General features: G+C 41.0%; 1 long non-coding RNA gene across 1 annotated transcript; it reads left to right on the forward strand.

Annotated features, from left to right (window-relative positions):
- Positions 1–288: 288 nt before the first annotated feature.
- On the forward strand, positions 289–1,898 carry LOC135203878 (uncharacterized). The gene is made up of 2 exons (XR_010312065.1): positions 289–821; positions 1,349–1,898. It is a non-coding gene; the product is annotated as an uncharacterized LOC135203878 (long non-coding RNA).
- The last annotated feature ends 13,245 nt before the right edge of the window (positions 1,899–15,143 follow it).

Here is a 15,143-nt window from a genome sequence, read left to right on the forward strand (position 1 = left end):
CGAAAAGAACCTTATAAGCAACGATGCCAATTGGTATCTGAAAAGCAGCAAATTAATAAACATACACAGGACTAAATGGCATTTTAACGAATTTACATAGGAAATGTCATCCACTGATTGACGCTCTCTCTCTCTCTCTAAGTCATGCAATAATTGCAATAATCTTTCACATTCACCCTCCCTAAAAAAATCTTTACGAATCACTTTCGGTCTTTCCACCACCAGTCCTGTTATTCGCGGGCTTTTTATGTATTTATTTATTCATTGTTTTTACTTCCGCAGAAAACGGATCGTCTCCGCTGGGGCATCAGCGCGAAACGCGACGGTGCCGGAAACTCCTCCTCCCTGGCACCGAAAAACGTGAGGAGATTCCCACACCTCCCTCCGAACGTGACAGGATACATCGCCTGGGGTTTTGCATCCCTTACTTACGTCATCTCCCTTTCCTGGATGGTGCCAGCCGCCATACGGCCTCTATCCCTCAAATCATATTCCATCACAGATTGCACTGGGCCCATTAACGAGAGATTTCGCGCCCGATTAACAGAATCCGATACATTTTACACAAGGCAGGAGAAGATACCATCAGATTGACGCAGAGACGACTGCGAAAAATTATGCGCCAAGGTAAATTTGGGTAAATGTCAACCGGCCCTTCCACCGTAAGGTAAACAAACATCTCCCATGCTCCCCGACCCCACCTTTAACAGACTTCTTTTGAAGGGTACTTATCTACAAGCACGGCGTATATAAGGGGATGAGGTTGAAGAGGAAAGCGTATTGTGATTCGGGGAACGCAACTAATCGCATTGACAGCCAAGGTAGGTTTGGAGGGTACTGTATTTCTAATGTGACACTGGCACTCGAGTCAACATATATATATATATATATATATATAATATATATATATATATATATATATACACGTGTATTTCCTGTTTGTTACCAATGAATCCGGTTCATCTTTGGCAATATAATAACAATAATAATATTAATCAAATAACAATAACAATAATGGAAAAACAAATTCACCACTATGTATGGGTACATATATTCTTATATATATAGTATAGGTATGTGTATATATATATATATATATATATATATAATCATATATAATATATATATGTATGATATATATATATATATATATATATATATATATATATATATATATAGATATAATACATATATATCTATATACATCGTACCCATCATAACTGTGGATTCGTTTCTCCATTTCAAGACTCACGCTATTAGATATTTTAATAATGATAATAATAATAATAGTAATTTAGAGTTATCTCATTCATACGAAGATTCCTCTCGTTTCTTGCCCCTTCACCAGATGACGAAACTAGCGCTGCTGCTGATGGTGTCCCTAGCGCTGGGAGCTGCGGCCCACAACGAAACCGCTCGCATATTCAACATTTTCCCTTGGGTGTTGAGTAGGCCTCCCCTCACGGCGCTGGGTGGGGCAGCAGGAGGAGGAAGAGTTCCTCCCTACACGAAAGGAGAAGAAGCAGCAGCAGGGGGAGGAGGAGGAGGGGTAGGAACCAAAGACGTTGCTTTCGCAGACGACATTGCCTTCGACTGCCGCGTCATGTGTAGAGGTCCCTACGGACGTTTTCACTGCTGCGAAGGCAACTCGGTTTACCCCAATTTCTCGACGTATAGGACGATCAAACCCGGGAGCTGCCCTTCGTCAGTTCGCCCCCAGTGTCCCCCGATGGGTGCGGGTTCTCCCCCGAAAAGGTGCTCCCACGATAGCTCCTGTCTCGGGGTGGACAAGTGTTGCTACGACACCTGTCTCGGGCATCACATTTGTAAACCGCCTCAGTTCTATGGTTAGAGAATCAGATTTATTTTCCATAGAATAAAAGCAGAGTTACGGTAATGATGCCTTTTTTTATTTTCCCAAGTCTTTGTCTTGTTGAAAACTTTAAGCTGTAATCAAACGCATTCCAATAATTGCAGTGAATTTTGTGACGTATTTTGTTTATGGAAATGTATTATGCATCGCCATCAGTGACTTTTCTCAAATTTGTGTCTCTAGTTATCTTTTTTCCACTGAATTAAACTTACATATAAAGACTTTTAATTTCTTTTCTTCATTCTTTCTGTGCCATCAAACTGCATGATCTTTTAACTATAATGATGCGTCTGAACGAGCAGTTTTCCTTGTAGCATAGGATTAAAGAACTGAATAACTAAAGAGAAATTAAAACTTTTTTTATTCTATTGATCAAATAGTACTCTGAAGGGTACCATTGTTCCAGCCGTTTAAGTATTAATCTTGCATTCGTTTTGTGGGTCTTAAAGGATGAGGTGAATAAGTCATGAAAACTGAAGGCTATTGCTTTGGGTAGAAATCTGTCCAGAGGATGTGTTTCTTCTTGCATTTTAATTTACTTATATCTATCGCTCATTTCACCTCGGAATGAAGTCTTATGGAAGTACCCCCGTTAACTGGAATATAAACTGAAGTTTCTCTATAAAATCTAGACCAAAAGTCAAGCGCTAGAACCTGCGAGGTCATTCAACGCTGAAAATAATGTGGAGATAATTGTAAGGGGAGGGTGGAAAGTATGATAGATGGAAGAAAGACAATACCAACGGAGGTATAGAAAAAGAAATGGAAGGGGTTGCAACGAGGGACAGAAGGGACGCTGCAAAGAACCTTAGGTGATGCCTACGGGTGTAAACTGAGGACACTATCCCCCCCCCCCTTCCCCCTACGGGATATCCCAATTCATTCAAGACACAGGTCTGCATTTGGTATAATATCATCAGTCATGTTGAATGAACCTCTTTTGCCTCTCGGGGTAATTCTTCTCAACATCATCCCTCTACTGTTCTGGGCTTTATCATCTTATATATATTCTTTATCTTCATTCCCCCCCCCCCCGCCTCCCCCCCCCCCCCCCCCCCCCCCCCACCCCCCGGCCCCAGGTCCCCACCGTCGCCAATCACAGCGTTCCCTTCCACATTGTCCCTCAGGATCTCGATTCAATGGCGGTTCTTTTCAAAGCCTTTTCGCGCGGACTGAAAGCGAATCAGCCAGTCATCTCCATTCAATATTCATCGAGAAGCCTTCTCTCTCTCTCATAAAATAAAAAAACCAAAATGGTTCCGTGTTGTGAGGGTTACTTCACGAGACTATTAATAATATATTTTTTTTTTATTTCTTACGAAATTATTGGAAGGACGACTAAGCGTTCTGATGAAGTGCGTCTGTGTGCTTCTTTTACAAGATCGTATAACCACTACAAAGACTCAATCCCATTTTTTAAAATGGAAAACCTGACGCTCTAGAAATGAAATTTCATGCCATCTTTGTTATGAGGTTTCTCTTTTAAAATGACCAGCGTTGCAAAGTCACCCAACGGGTGGAGGACCGTTTGCTGGGAAAGGGAGGGCTGGATGGAGTACCCAAAGGGGATGCTGGAGTACCCTTACTATTTTCCGGGGAGGGCTGGTTGGCGTGCCCCAAGGGTTTGCTGGATTACCCAAACTATTTTTCTTGGAAAGGTCTGGAGGGAGTACCCCAAGGGGATGCTGGAGTCCCCATACTATATTTCTAGATTCGTAGGTATACAAAACCAAACTCGAGGTGTTACAGGAGGAAAACCTCAAAGCAGTTGCATAATGAAACACTTGTTAGGAGAGGGTGGAAAATACGATGGAAGAAATTTTACATAAACGGAGGTACAGTAAAAGGAACACGAGGGGTTGCAGCTAAGGGCCCAATGGACGCTGCAAGGAACCTTATACAATGCCTACAGTAATCCACATGAGGAGCACTGGTGGCACTGTCCCACTGCGGGGTTTATTATCAGAAGAGGCGAAGCACCAATGCAGAGAACAAACCCCATGGTTGCAATATGTCAGGTACTAAGGAAGTCGCGAAGTTTTGGTGTCATTTTACTTCGTGGAAGTTATGTCAAATATGATTAAAATACATGGAAATAATTAGCATGAATGAACCATATAAAAATGAGAGGCAATGACAAGAAAATACTTTGAATATTTTTCAAATTTTACCACCGAGAGAGCGTTTAGAGCATATAGGTGATGCATATAGGATTATAGGTGATGAACATAGATGAATATAGTAGCCCAATGCAGAATCACACGAGCTTGCCTCATCTTGCCACCAACATTTGCAACAATAGTCGATAGTATGGGGCCAACCCGTTTGATAAACTGTTGCCATGCGTATCCATCTTAATGACAGCAATCGCTATGTGAAAACTAATGAATACAGGCATTGAAGCATGATGGCAAGGTGTTAATACAGGGTTAGAGAGAATATAAATATTAACGTCTTGCAGAAACCCAAATCAAAGAAAGGTAGTTTGGTTAATCAAAAGCAGTTTCATTTAAAAAAATAAAAAAAGGAGTAAGTAAAGTTCTGTCAAAACTGGAAGCTTTGGGCAGCAGTATCATCTGCTCAACAATAATCATAGAACTCGTTTTCTTAAACCAGATTCCTCTTTAAATATGGGTTGGGTTGTAAGTTTCTTAAAGTTCTGCTTTGATGCAGCACAAGATCAGACAAAAACTGGTGCAGCTAGTCAATTCAACAATGCCAAGTTCCAAAAAGGAAAGATTCCAGCGTTTCTTAGTAAGTAAGAGTCACAAACTATACTTATTCATCATCCACAATGCTTCCTTCATCGTCAAACCTTAATATCAAATTTTTATGGCTTCAGTTCGATGCCTTCTTTAATATTTGCAAGAACTTGTTTCGTCAGATTCAGCCCTTTGCTATTTATACATGCGTTCGATCTACGTTCGTCATATCTTCACGTGGTTTCTTTCCAGTTACTGGAGAATTGATCCATCCTTTATTCTAAAAGCCAAATCTAATTTTCTTACAAAGCCGTACACAAATTTCTGCTCTTTTTAAAACATTCCCGTGAGGTTCCTGTGACGGTTAGAAACGTTTTTCATACGATTGCGAGTCTATTGTAACTCGAGAAATCTCTGTCCCTATATTTATCCAGTAACTGCCAGGAGCGAAGATGGTAGCTAATACTACTTCGATACTGGTTTACTATCCACTTACTCCTCCTCCAGATGATGCAAACGACGAGTCACCAACCCCAGACCTTTATTGGATTCCTATTATTTGCATAACGAGCGAGATCCGTAACTCAGTCACCAATTTTGACATCACTCTCTCTCCTCATCTAAAGAAGAAGAAGAAGAAGCAGAAGAAGAAGAGGCAATCTTTATTATCTACCCTACCCCCCCTTAAAGAGGATAACGCCCCCTAATTCCCCAACCCCAGCCCTGTTCGAAGAAGCACAAGCAGACGGTCACAAAGCGCAACTTTCGCAATGCTGGACAGCTCACCGGTCCCAGTAATTGCTCGCGCGATGTTTTTTTGTTTTTGTTTCTTGGAAGGCGTTGTATCCTCTCTCTCTCTCTAGCTTCCTCGGAATAATGAGATTGCTTCAATCTCTATATTCTTTTGTCTTCGTCTCTCTCTCTCTCTCTCTCTCTCTCTCTTCCCGTCTGTTTCCTCAGCGAAATGTAACATGACCATCTTTGAGAGCGATCCTTATCGAGCGAGTGAGACAGTTTCGTCTTTTGAGCCTCACTGTAAAACCACACCACCGTTTACACCAGACTCCTAACGGCCGTTGTCGGTTTCAGTAAAAGTCGATGTTTTTGAGAGGGCAGAAACACCAACCGTCTCTCAGACTCTCCCAGACGTTATCACTTGCGTCTAATTTGCTGTAATTAAATGCAGACATAAACTACTTTTCTTAAGAAAACTGAGATTTTATCCAAAACAACTGGAGCCACCAATTAAACCAGTCTTAACTTTTGTTTCCCCCATTACTGTAATTTGAACTGGAATATAAAATTTAGGCTAAAGGGCAAGTGCTGGGACCTGTGAGGTCATTCAAGGAAATTGAGAGTGAAGGAGGTGTGGAAGACGTAACAGGAGGAGAATCTCGCAGTTGTGCTGTGAAACAATTGTTAGACGGTGGAAAGTAAGATGGAAGAGAATAGGAATGGAGGTACTGTCGGGGTTGCACAACTTAGCGCCGAATGGACGCAGCAAAGAACCTTACGTACTGCCTACAGCGCACCGCGCCAGGTGCACTGACGGTACTAACCACCAGTGGAGTCCTTTTTTATTTTTAACTGCTTTAAAGTAGAGGAAAAAGACGAACCATCTCTCACACTTTGGTGGTCAATGTCAAAAGGACGGACGTGGTTAACTTGTAACCAAAATTGCACGATTAGCTGACTCAGCAAAGCTCACCACCAACATACAATAGCCAATTTCATATCGCAACTTTCCACTAAACACCTCTCTAAATAATAATAATATTAATAATAGCTTATTCCTAAACTTTTATTGGCCTCGTATTTGCAATTTTTTAACGTTCATACTAATCTAATACAAGTTCCTCGCATTAATTCCAACAGACTGGAAGCATGTGCACGAGTATGACGGTGGATTGGTCTAGTTCGTCTTTGATACATGAACATGAATCATCGGCATTGTTCATCATAGCCTGTATTCCCCACAACAGAGAATTGCCACTCACCGTTTTAACAGTATGTTTGCAGCAACAGAAAAGGAAATTGCAAAGATATTGCTCTCCCCTAAAGCTTAGAGAATCACGATGACTGGGTCTAGGTCTAGGGTATAAATAATCTGGGAACCGGTTTTCATCGAGCTCAAAGCTGTAACCCAAATATATAGTATAATATCTTCCCCACACAAACATACCGCCAGGCTCCTCTGCCCCGATAATAATGGATGGGTTCAAGGAATGCAATAGAGATAGTCTTGGTTTCATTCATCATTTCACTTTTGTATTAAAATTGAACCTCTTGCAGGCTAAAGAAAGCTTCAGCAACATTAGTACTATCCTTTTCAGTACGTCTACATATTCATATTTCCCACTCTTTCAATACGTTTTACTTCAAAGATACTTCACGTATAACTCCTTTCCTGTTACTGTTAAACATTCTTATATCTCTTGTACGTTGCTGCAATATGCTACACATCTTTAATGCAGAAAGCTTTCCACCGTTGGAAAGAAAACCAGTGTCGTGAGCTTACTCGACTGTCGAAGGAACTCTTGTGAAATTCTGTCTCCCTTCATTACCTCTTCAGTCACTCATGGAAATGTTATTGTCATGCACTTGACATCTCAGGGGGTCACCTTCCTATAGGGCAGGGTGACAGTTCGTCATCTGCCATTCATTTTAAACCTTGTTTGACCTTCAACTTTCCCAAATCCTTTAGTATCCAGGAACCTGGCTTCAATTTCACTTTTGTTCACCGAAACTCTTCTTCCCTCTTTGTTCCCGAAAGTCTTCAGTTTTTCCCTTATGAGAAGGAGGTCCCAATTTGAAATGATTCCATACTGCATGTCATTAACACCTCATATGGTAGCACTGCAAGGACTGACTAGAATAAAACATTTAAACAACAGGTAAGGAAAGAGATCTACAGAACATCAACAGATACATAAGTGGATTTGCATATTTATATTTATAAGTAATAATTTTGTCGTTTGCAGACATGTACTACTTCTAGACCGACATTTAAGCAACGTTTGTTAAGACCCAAAACCCTGGGTCAGTTTCTAGTCATGACTTTATTGTCCTCTTTTGACCTTGGGAAGTGCTACACGTAGCCCAATAGGGACAGGAACAAGATTTAAATATCCTACGTCTTGGGTATCAGAGAAAGAGATTTGTACCAACATTAGCATTTATTTTTAAAAGTTGAAAACATCATCTTAACATAAACGATATACACATTATCACATATTTGCAAGTCATAGTACCTTCTTAACTTTCCGATCTGCACACACTTCGGATAGGCTTAAAATTACGAGCATTGAGAAGGGAAATTGCATATTAACATTTTATTTTAGAAAGAGTGTCAAAATAGAGATTTGTGTAGATCTGACTAAACAAAACAAACTAAGGATGGAACATATCATCAGCACAATAACATAAACATGACCAACACATATAGTAAAACCACGACGAATTCCTGACGTTCAAATTTCCTCGAATATAATTTATTTGGGGCTCTCAGATCTGTTGCTCCAGATATATTTTTACGTTATTTCCACCCCCACACCTCAGCCCAAAAAGCTTTGGCATTTGCATTAGTATAGAAATCCTTGGTTGAAAAAGCTTTGTGGCTTGCAGACGTGTTCTTCTAGACAAACGTCATAGCAGCACTTGTCAGCTCCAAAGCACTTGAAGTCGTTGGAGCAGGGGGATGGTGGCCCACCACTCCTGACGGGGGGACAGGCAGGTCGAACTCTGGGGCAGCTTCCAATCTTCACTCCAACGGGTCCCTCTGGCTCATTGATGTTTTCGCAGCAGTAAACTTGATTCGCAGGGGCGGGGGTGCGACACCAGTACCTGCAGGTTGCAGGAGGAGCAACGCCTGGCCCGCTAGGGAGAGCTACCACGACGCCGACGAAGGCCAAGGAGCAAATCAGGAGACCCTGGAATCAAGAGCACGTTTTAAGCATTTGTGTGCAAAGGATTTTTGCTATTACTCTTTTGGCTGCAGATAGCAGACACACTGTAATGTTCCCAATATTATTATTATTTACACGGGCCTCTCGTACAAATACAATGATGAAAATAGGGAGATAGGGAGATACTTAATGTTTATGTATGGAAAATGACTTTTCCGCTCGGTTCTATACTGAAATGGGAAGGAAAGTAAAGACTTCAAATGAAATAAACAAACTAACGCCTGAATTTCTTTATATAACCTTGAAACTCGACCGTATAAAAGATTAAATCATATTATCGGAATCATATTTAACGAAATTTTCATATATTATGTAAACAGCTTACTCAGTTCCTCATTGGACCAGTGGGTTTCGTGCTCGCCTACCGATTTGGCAGCCCCAGTTCGCACCCCGCTCTGCCAACGCGGAATCAGAGGAATTTATTTCTGGTGATTAGCAATTCATTTCTCGATATAATGTGGTTCGGATCCCACAATAAGCTGTAGGTCCCGTTGTTACTTCAAGTAACCAATTGGTTCCTAGCTACGTGAAAATAACTTTCTCATAGTTCGGGCCAGCCCTAAGAGAGCTGTTGATCAAAGTATGTAGATTTTGCTGTTAATCAGCTCAGTGGTCTGGTTTAAACTAAGATATACCTAATTTGAAAAGACAAATTCAATGGAAACGCATTCGCAAATGCACACTTCTTTACTGAATGGATGGATATTATATAAGACAATGAAGCTTACCTTCATGTTGGATGTGTTGCTTTGTTGTCAGTGCTTCGGTGACTGTGATCTCGTAGCTGCGCCTGCAGGTTTAAATACACGAGCACAACTTCAAAGGCAAATGCGTCACTCGCTTCCTCTACCCCCATAACCCCGGCTCCTCCGACCCTCTCTCTGTCTTGCTGGAAAATCCCACGCAGCGTGCGAACGCCTCTGGATAATATCGACAGTTAAAACATTTTCCTACTGTCTGGATTGACCAATCGCGGCGCCCCGCCCCCTCTTTTTTTTTTTTTTTTTATCCCCCTAAGCTCTCTCTCTTCTTCTTCTTCTTCTTTCAGTTTCCTTTCCCATAATACCTTCAAATATCGCCGAAGCCCTACAATCGGCATCCGTGATTTGGAAATGAGATCCGATGCAATAGAAAGTCGTTGGTCACCTGAGGAAAACGTTACGATAGACATCTGCTTTTATTTTGTGGGATTGCGGCCTTTGTTTCCCTGGCCGTATTTGATTCTGCCCTCAAAAACGTCATCACACTCAGTTTCTATTGACAAATAGAAGCCTTGTTTCTACACTTTCTTAGGTGTCTCAATCCCAGTCTCTAAGAGTCACGTCTGTTTTCTGTATTGTCACATTTACATATGTCGTAGTTGCTGGCGCTACCACCACTGGCCAGTGGCCTTTTCCTTCTCTGGTCTCCGGTTTCTTCTTCTGTTTTCTCTGGTCTCTGGTTTCTTCGTCTGTTTATCATTCTTCATATTCATAAGTGTGTGACTTCGGACGGCCATATTGGAACTGCAGGTCCATTACACACTATTTGTCAGGTCTGGTATGGCTAAAGTAAAGAATTTTCACTGTTTAAGTATATATCTCTATCACTAGGAACCGTTCTGTAAACAGCCTGCAACAACAGGAAAGGTTTGCAGTCATTTCAGTTTATTTCTTGTGACTTATATAGAATATAAGTGTTCTTAAAAGAAACACAAATTAATAAAAATGCCAGCTACATCAATGGGCATAATCGTAACATTTGAGCGCGGGCGATTTGGCACGGCCCATTGGGAACTAGCTCTGGAAAAATTCATGCAATCAATTACTCTTGGCGGCAAAACGTCCGTCGCCAAATGGACAGGCGCCAAAAAAGGCTTCCCAAAAAGTACTAAACCAGTTAGAGAGCTTAAGCGTATAGCATAAGTTACCAGTTTCATTGTCTTGCTCTTGTCAATCTGTGAGGCATAATGCCACATAAAGCACAGCTTCAATCAGTATTTGCTACACAAAAAATGCAACCTTTTTAACTTGAAATCAAATAACAGGTTGTTTTCAATGGTTTGTTTGTATTGTATTTGCGATTCTTTTACCAAGTTTCGGAATTTCGTTGAGAAACCACGTTTGACAATATGTATTTTGTTAACTCTAACGTAGCCTTGATATGTCTTAAAAGGAAAACAATGAATTCCATAGACAATATTATACAGGCCTACCTATTGCAAAGAATTCCAAACGCATCATGGTATATTATGGGGTATATGGAATATTAATGGCGTTCAGATCTTACATTGAAATCGCCACAGCAATCATGTCACAATAATATGCTGAAAATGCGAGAAATGTTAACAGAGAAAGCATATCTAAACGCTACTGCAAGCAAGACATATTTAACTCAAATACTATTCAACTCATATACTATGTGTTTTGCTTACCTTATAAAATTTATTTCATTTTCGTTTGAAAAATCCCTGTCCATATTTCCGCAATTATAAGCTGCCCAAGATAACGAACGAAAAATGTCGCAGGATCCGCCAAACACATTCAATATCAACGGCCCAACTTGCATGCAGCACCGCCCTGGTGGCAACACGTCAAACTACGCAGCATAAACAAACCGCTTAACCTTTTCTCAACATCAAATGTTCAAGAGTATTTAAAAATCTGTTGCTGTTGTAGTTTTGCAGGATGCATATCGGCAAAATGCATGCATTGTCATTGTAAGGACTGAAATGGAATCCCAGCGTAAATTTTACCCTGGCCCCCATAACGGTAATCAGCGTATCGATAATATATATATATATATAAAACTAAGGTCCAATTCTATCAATTACCTAATGCATACAAGCGTATGCACTTATACTTTTATTTGTATTTAGGAAAATAAATTTTTATCATACGAATCACGGATGGATGGATGGATTACGAAATTCAGGGACAAGCCCATATGTACACTGTGACCTATTCTTATCATTCAGCTGAGTAGTGGAATGAAATTAATAACTTAAAAGATTAATGAAATGTAAATGGAGGTGATAATAATTTACAGGGAATAACTGACAACGTAAACACCATATTCATTATAATAAACATTTGTTTTCTTAAATACAAATAAAAGTATAAGTACATAAGCTCGTATTTGTTTGTATGGTGTTTTTACGTTGCATGGAATCAGTGGTTATTCAGCAACGAGACCAACGGCTGTACGTGACTTCCGAACCACGTCGAGAGTGAACTTTTATCACCAGAAATACACATCTCTATCTCCTCAATGGAATGCCCGAGAACTCGTGGCCACCGAGGTGGCAGGTCAAGACCATACCGATCATGCAACTGAGGCGCTCATACGCTTGTATGCATTAGGTAATTGGTAGAATTAGACCTTAGGAAAGTAAGTCAAATTTTAGAATATATATCAATCTCTTATGAATTTCACAAGGTCGTCGATATCAACACCGTCTCCTAAAACATAGTACGGAAATTGTTTCCCTGAAAGACCAAAGTTTCCTGCGGGCAGCGTCATATATTGGACAAGACACCAGAATGTGCTCAACTGTCAACAGACTGCCAAAGCGAGTTCAGACTTGAGCATCGCTTCCATCCAGAATAAAAATCCGAGTGTCAGTCGGGAATGAATGACCAATACGACGTCTCGTTAGAAAGAATTTCAGTCCTCCCATCTCAGTGAATTGAAGACTACTGCCAAAAATTCAAACCTAATTTCAATATTATCCTTTTGGGCGACCATTTCATTTACCTTCGATCTGATTGGACTGAATAAAGAATTTAGGCCAGAGGCCAAGCACTGGGACATATGAGGTCATTAGATACTGAAATGGAAATTGGCAGTGAGAAGGTTTGAAAGGTGTAACAGGAGAAAACCTAAAAGTAGTTGCGCTATGAATCAATTGTTAGGAGAGTGGAAAGTATGGAAGAGACTATGAAAGGAGTTACAGTAACAGGAACGAAAGGGGTTGCAGCCAGGGGCCGAAGACGCGCTGCAAAGAAGGGGGTTAGCGCACTGAGGGCACTAACCCCCTTCGATCTGATGTTCCTCGTTTTCCAAGCAGTAGCCTCATAATGTAACTACGTGATATTGTCAGCCGTGCAAGTAGCAACACTTGATTTGTTTACGCTAGATTGCGTAGTCTGAGAAGGATGGCGTCCAGTATCGAGAGTCTAGGATTCGAACAGACAGAGTGATTACTGGTTCTTAGGATATAGTATTTTTCTCTTCGTTACTATTCATTAAATAGATCGCTAGTACAGGTTATCTATGGAAGCTAGATTGTCGGGCATTGGCCCAATTTTAAAAATGGCTGAACGAACCAAAAAAGATTTTTGAGAACTATCCCAGCCCACAAGTAGTCTATAAGACCGTCTGTAGTCTAGTCAGACACATCTACTGTCTGACACGGTATAAATTAAACATAAATTTTTAAATGTAAGAATAAAAGACAAACTCACCCAAACGCAACTGCATTATAAGAGGCTAGTATTAATCAGACTTTTGCTAACTTCCTAATGTTTCACCTTAAATGATAATTGATATATCGCTCTTGGGAGTCAGTGAAAGAAATTTGTATATTAACATTTATTTTATAAAAAGTGTCAAAATAGAGATTTTGTAGAAATGACTAAACAAAACAAAATAACGATGGAACATATCATCAGCACAATAACATAAACATGACCAACACATGTAGTAAAACCACAATGAATCCCTGACGTTCAAATTTCCTCGAATATAATTTATTTGGGGCTCTCAGATCTGTTGCTCCAGACATATTTTTACGTTATTCCTACCCCCAAGACCTCAGCCCAGATAGCTTTGGCATTTGCATTAGTATAGAAATCCTTGGGAGAAAAAGCTTTGTGGCTTGCAGACGTGTTCTTCTAGACAAACGTCATAGCAGCACTTGTCAGCTCCAAAGCACTTGAAGTCGTTGGAGCAGGGGGATGGTGGCCCACCACTCCTGACGGGGGGACAGGCAGGTCGAACTCTGGGGCAGCTTCCAATCTTCACTCCAACGGGTCCCTCTGGCTCATTGATGTTTTCGCAGCAGTAAACTTGATTCGCAGGGGCGGGGGTGCGACACCAGTACCTGCAGGTTGCAGGAGGGGCAACGCCTGGTCCGCTAGGGAGAGCTACCACGACGCCGACGAAGGCCAAGGAGCAAATCAGGAGACCCTGGAATCAAGAGCACGTTTTAAGCATTTGTGTGCAAAGGATTTTTGCTATTACTCTTTTGGCTGCAGATAGCAGACACACTGTAATGTTCCCAATATATTATTATTATTATTATTATTATTATTATTATTATTATTATTAACACGGGCCTCTCCTACAAATACAATGATGAAAATGGGGAGGCACTTAACGTTTATGTATGGAAAATGTAAAAAGAAAAAAAAAGGTAGGCCTTCAAGGAAGAAGTAGTTTTACTTTTTTTTTTTACTGTTCCACTCAGTTCTATACTAGGAAAGTAGAAGACTTCAAATGAAATAAACAAACTAAAGCCTGAATTTCTTTATATTACCGTGGGTTTCGTGCTCGCCTACCGATTTGGTAGCCCCAGTTTGCACCCCGCTCTGCCAACGCGGAATCAGAGGAATTTATTTCTGGTGATTAGCAACTCATTTCTCTATATAATGTGGTTCGGATCCCACAATAAGCTGTAGGTCCCTTTACTACTATAAGTAACCAATGGGTTCCTAGCCACGTGAAAATAGCTATCTCACAGTTCGGGCCAGCCCGTAGGAGAGCTGTTAATCAGCTCAGTGGTCTGGTTTAAACTAAGATTTACATAATTTGAAGAGACGAATTCAAGGGAAACGCATTCGTAAATGCACAAGTCTTTTACTGAATGGATGGATATTATATAAGGCAATGAAGCTTACCTTCATGTTGGATGTGTTGCTTTGTTGTCAGTGCTTCGGTGACTGTGATCTCGTAGCTGCACCTGCAGGTTTAAATACACGAGCACAACTTCAAAGGCAAATGCATCACTCGCCTCTTCTCCCCCATAACCCCGGCTCCTCCGACCCTCTCTCTGTCTTGCTGGAAAATCCCACGCAGCGTGCGAACGCCTCTGGATGATATCGACAGTTAAAACATTTTCCTACTGTCTGGAATGACCGATCGCGGCGCCCCGCCCCCTCTTTTTTTTATTCCCCCTAAGCTCTCTCTCTCTTCTTCTTCTTCTTTCAGTTTCCTTTCCCATAATACCTCCAAATATCGCCGTAGTCCTACGATCGGCATCCATGATTTGGAAATGAGATCCGATGCAATATAAAGTCGTTGGTCACCTGAGGAATCCGTTACGATGGAGATCTGCTTTTATTTTGTGGGATTGCGGCCTTTGTTTCTGCCCTCAAAAACGTCATCACACTCAGTTTTTAGACAAATAGAAGCCTTTTTTCTACACTTTCTTTCTTAGGTGTCTCAATCCCAGTCTCTAAGAGTCACGTCTGTTTTCTGTACTGTCACATCTACATATGTCGTAGTTGCTGGCACTACCACCACTGGCCAGTGGCCGTTTCCTTCTCGGTAGTGAGTAGTTTCGCCGATGACACAAGAATAAGTAGAGAAATTACTTGTGATGACGATAAGAACGCGCTACAA

This window comes from Macrobrachium nipponense, chromosome 44, assembly GCF_015104395.2.
Source record: "Macrobrachium nipponense isolate FS-2020 chromosome 44, ASM1510439v2, whole genome shotgun sequence".
In the NCBI taxonomy this organism is placed as follows: Eukaryota; Metazoa; Arthropoda; class Malacostraca; order Decapoda; family Palaemonidae; genus Macrobrachium; species Macrobrachium nipponense.